Source organism: Chiloscyllium punctatum, chromosome 18, assembly GCF_047496795.1.
Source record: "Chiloscyllium punctatum isolate Juve2018m chromosome 18, sChiPun1.3, whole genome shotgun sequence".
NCBI lineage: Eukaryota > Metazoa > Chordata > Chondrichthyes > Orectolobiformes > Hemiscylliidae > Chiloscyllium > Chiloscyllium punctatum.
Window position 1 is genome coordinate 74,075,655 of NC_092756.1, and position 5,504 is coordinate 74,081,158.

The 5,504-nt window shown below is 44.9% G+C and overlaps 1 non-coding gene across 1 annotated transcript; it reads left to right on the plus strand.

Moving 5' to 3' along the window:
• Positions 1 to 1,693: 1,693 nt before the first annotated feature.
• trnar-ccg (transfer RNA arginine (anticodon CCG)) lies at positions 1,694 to 1,766 on the plus strand. The gene has a single exon. It is a non-coding gene; the product is annotated as a tRNA-Arg (tRNA).
• The last annotated feature ends 3,738 nt before the right edge of the window (positions 1,767 to 5,504 follow it).

Sequence of the window (5,504 nt, forward strand, 5' to 3'; positions counted from 1 at the left end):
CACACACACCTATATACACACACATACATGTATACACACACATAAACACCCACACACATATACACACACACATACACACCCACAGACACACATATACACACACACATACACACACTCACATATACACGCACACATGCACACACACATATACACACACATATAAGTTTGTGTGATGAACTTGTACTTACAGAATTACATTTTACTTTGCTCAAAAACTGTATGAATCCATGTAAGATGCTGTAAATCTGTTTATTAGATTAGAAAAAGTCTGACCATTGTGGCACAGACAGCCTCACACAGGGAAGCTCACACCTTCAATACATCATCTGGGCCGACATGACACCAATTGTTAAAGTTCACTTGAGAATGTAACTTTTGATAAAAGTTTTGCAATTTACATATGAAAGAACGAAAACCAACCTGGCCATTCTAAAAGATGAGAGACTTAACAAACAATCCAGGTCTTTCTCAAGATACAATTTCAGTTGCATCACACTGTAAACATTTGCTATAAATTCTGTGCCCGGCAATCTTATTCTCCACAACCACCTGATGAAGGAACAGTGCTCCGAAACCTAGTGCTTCCACATGTTCGACTATAACCTGGTGTTGTGTGATTTTTAAATCTGGCATTCACCCATCTCCTGACGGTTGAGCATACATCTCAAGGTCAGGACAGCGGCCCTCCGCAGGGATACAATCTCTGTTCAGTGTCAAGCACCAAGAGGGTCTGAGAACTGAAAGGACGATGTGATCATTTGTCAGAAAGACCTGAGACTGTGTTGTTTCCCTGTTACACCTTGGCAGCAGCTGCCCGAACCTTTAGTGCGTCCCTCAGTGTGTTGTCACAGATCTGGGAGTGTGCTTGGCTGTCGCACTCATTTGAGGTCAACTGTTTCCAGTGGTCTGCCAATATAGTGCCCTCGTGGCCTAATGGCTATGGCACAGGCCTCTGAAAACTGGGATTTCAGGGATTTCATTTTTAAGCCTGGTCTTTGCAGTGGCTGATTTTCATCCCATGTCAACTTCATCTCAATCCAAATTGACTGGATTTTTTAACTACTCTGTTAAAAATCATTGTGCCTGTGTTGAGATTATGGCAAATGCTGTTTAATAGAAACTTTCACAAGGTAATTCCGGGATTTGGGAGATCTTGGGATGAATTGTCTGAAAGAGATAGCACAGCCACAATGGGCTGAATGCCCGCTAAGATCCTGTTGAATTGTCCTCAATGCAGCTTTTTGCAACATCTCCACTTCCACCTTCCCCAGTAACTGCAAATATCTTGAAAGTGCTGCACAAAATAACATTGAGCCCTTTGCTATTTTCCTGTCTGCTCCATTTTCCTCAGACTTGAGATGTGCAAAGTTGGAGTTTGAAGGTGGTAAAAACAATGACTGCAGATGCTGGAAACCCTTTTGCCCGAAACGTCGATTTCGAAGCTACTTGGATGCTGCCTGAACTGCTGTGCTCTTCCAGCACCACTAATCCAGAAAGTTGGAGTTTGGTTGATTTCTCATCTGTCCATTTGGGGAGAAATGGGAGGTGGGATCAATTTATCAAGCAGCCAACAATTTAGCATGAGATGGAAGGGGTAAAAAACAATCAGTGAGCATCTAACACTCAGAAACACACACTATGGGAGGTCAGGGTGCAGTATTTAAAGGCTGCCATTGACAACCTGCCTGTGGGGGCCCCAGTGGCCTAATGGATAAGGCACTGGCCTCCGAAGCCAGGGATTGTGGGTTCAAGTTCCATCTGGGGTGTCTCTGTGGCTTGTCCTCTATTTCTAATCTATTTTGGAAAAATCCCCCTCTCTGCATTCAGTTGATGGTCAGTGGTATCCAACATGATCTTGCACAAGATTTTCGGGGATCTGCAGGATTGAATGTTGAAGGTGGTCATCAAGTGGCTGCTGTTTCTCGATGGGGACGAGATTCCTGAGAGTGCGGTTGGAGAGGTTGTTTTTGGAAGCCAGCTCTCATCACACTCTCATCGACAAACCAACCCTTCAACACTGATCCCTCCAGAACATTGGATATTACTGACAGAGAATACCCTTGCCAACGTTTACAGGTGCACCATCGACAGCATTCTGTCTGGATGGATCACTACCTGGTTTGGCAACTGTACCATTCAAGATCGGAGACGGTTACAGAGAGTGGTGAACTTGGCCCAGACAATCACAAAGGCCAACCTCCCATCTATAGAATCCATCTACCAGGCCCACTGTCAAGGAAAGGTCTCCAGCATTCTCAAAGATCCATCCCACCCTGGCAATGTTTTTCTACAACCTCTACCATCGGGGAGAAGGTACAGAAGCCTGAACACACACACCAATCGGTTTTGAAACAGTTTCTACCCTACTGTTGTTAGAATACTGAACGGTCTCACAGACTCTCAATATTCGCCTGTACCTGTGTTTTTGTTCCTGCTGCTGTTTCCCTATTATTTACTTATCTATGCTACTTAACTCTGTGAGCTGCCTGTATTGCTCACAAGACAAAACTTTTCACTGTGCCTATCATTACTTGCATACCAAATATTTTCAATGAATCTTCCACCTTTAGGGTCACTGTTATCTTGGTCCAACTCATTGAATGTAAATATAAATTATTGAGTGTGGAATAACTTTATTTCACCTGCATTTTTTCCTGTTAAATGAGTTTGGGAGAAGATTTGTAGCTCCGGTGCTCGTTGTTGTGGTTCTGTTCGCCGAGCTGGGAATTTTTCTTGCAAACGTTTCGTCCCCTGTCGAGGTGACATCCTCAGGTGCTTGGGAGCCTCCTGTGAAGCGCTTCTGTGATGTTTCCTCCGGCATTTATCGTGGCCTGTCTCTGCCGCTTCCGGTTGTCATTTCCAGCTGTCCACTGTAGTGGCCAGTATATTGGGTCCAGATCTGTTAAATGCCAACAGAACAGTACAGAGGTCAAGCCAGCTCAATGTTTGTACAGTTCGATGATCTCAAAGCAGCCATGCAGATTTTTAAAGACATTAGGTCAGAGATTAACTTAATTTGAACGGAGATAATGCAGTGAGAGGGTTTTAATTGGAGAGAATGTTTAAATTGAAAGTATCCCCAGAAGGGATGTAAACCACAGGCAGTAGCTTAGAAGATCAGAGATGGAGCTGTGAGGTCACTGGGACAACACGTGCTTCTGGGGCCATGTCAGGAGAATTGATCCCCTCAACCTTGGTTGTGTCCATGTCAGAACAATGCTACACTCTCCCAACGTTTATGTTCACCAACATTTCACGAGTTTCATCCCACCATCAAACTCACCATGGACTCCTGTTAAGTATCTGTCTCATTCTTGGACACATGCATCTCCATCAAGGATGGACACCACAGCACCTCACTCAACCACAAACCCACCCTCAACATATTAAAACAGACGTCCCCTCTGTACAAGCCGTACACTTCCACAGGATCTGTTCAGGTGAGGGGGGAATGTGAGGGGCACTTGGAAGTACACAAGGATGCCCTGATAAGAATGTGATATGATGCTTAACTCATCAATCGCCAGGTCTGACATGCCCCAGCGAGAAACTGCAATGACCTCCTCAGGAGACAGACACGAGCTGCAACCAACAGGGTACCCTTCATTGTCCAGTACTTTCCAGGAGCTGAGAAACTACGTCACATTCTCCACAGCCTGCAACACATTATCGATGAGGATGAGCACCTCGCCAAGACCTTCCCCACCCCTCCACTTCTCACCTTTAAACAGCCACCAAACCTTAAACAGACCATTGTTCACAGCAAACTGCCCGGCCTTCAGGACAACACCAAACAACCCTGTCATAGCAGACACTGTAAAACGTGTCAGAGTGTCGCCATGGATACCGCCATTACACATGGGGACATCTCCCACCATGTACGCGGCAGGTACTCATGTGACTCGGCCAACGTTGTCTATCTCATACGCTGCAGGGAAGGATGCCCAATGCATGGTACATTGGTGAGACCGAGCAGAGGCTACGGCAACAGATGAATGGGCACCGCGTAGCAATCACCAAACAGAGGTGTTCCCTCCCAGTCGGAGATCACTTCAACGATCAGGGACTTTCAACCTCGGTCCTTGAGGTAACCTTCCTCCAAGGTGGACTTTGGGACAGGCAACAACGAAAAGTGGCCGAGCAGAGGCTGATGACCACGTTTGGTATCCATGGGGATGGCCTCAACTGGGACCTTGGGTTCATGTCACACTACAGCTGACCCCACTGCACTATACACACACACACATACACACACACACACACACATACACGCTCCCACACTCACACCCACACACACACCTTCTCACAGATACATACCCCATTACACTCAAACACATACACATACACACACTCTCACAGACACTCACACCATCGCCCCTCCCACGCACACCCAAATGCACACATTCACTCGGTCTCCCCTGCACGCACACATATATATGTTTGTGGAGTGAATTTGTATGTTCAGAATTATGTTTTGTTTTGCTCAAAAACTGCATAAAACCATGTCAGATTCTGTAAATGCCACTTTAGAAATACAATCAGTCTGACCGAACATTGGGACACAGACAGATTTTAACCTCACATCTTCAATGCATTATCTGAGCTGAGATGGCACCGATTGTTAAAACTCTCTTGAGAATGTAACTTTAACAAAGGTCTGGGATGGACATAACAAGGAACTGAAACTAACATGATCATTCTAAAAGATGAAAGACTTCAGCTCAATTTGTTTAATATTACATGCCATGACACTGCAATCCTGTTGCTAAAACTTCAGTGTTTTACGATCCTGCTCCACAACCACCTGATGAAGAAGCAGCTCTTCGAAAGCTAGTGTTTCCCAATAAACCTGTTGGACTATAACCTGGTGCTGTGTGATTTGTAACATTGTCCGCCCCAGTCTAACACCGGCTCCTCCAAATCATAACCTTTATGTCAATGACTGGTGCGTTTTGGATGATAATGTAAAACATAACAATAGAAACCATCCAAAGTTGGGGCTTGATGTTTTCAAGTCATTACACTATGACTTTTCCCCTGGCGGTTTATTCCATTGTGGGATTGTTTTGATTCATTTCCAGGGCGTGAACATTGCTGGCTAGATCAACATTTATTGCCTCTCCCTACTTTCCCCTGAAAGGTGATGGGGAGCTATCTTTTTGATTCACTGCAATCCATGTGCTGCCTGTATCTCCTTTTGAACTGATTGAAGATTTAACAGGAGGGAGTCGGCCATTTTGGATTTGTTCAATACATTGGCATCACTTGTATCACCCTTTGATATTTTACTTATACATTCTGTGTCTGATGCCTCCTCTCTCATTACACCTGATGAAGGAGCAATGCTCCGAAAGCTCATGTTTTCAAATACACCTGTTGGACTCTAACTTGGTGTGGTGTGATTTTTGACCATTTGTTGGAGGTAAACCTACAATGAATCAATGGAGGGTGTTCCAGGATTGTGACCGAGCTACAGGGAAGGAATGCGATATGTTTCTGACTAG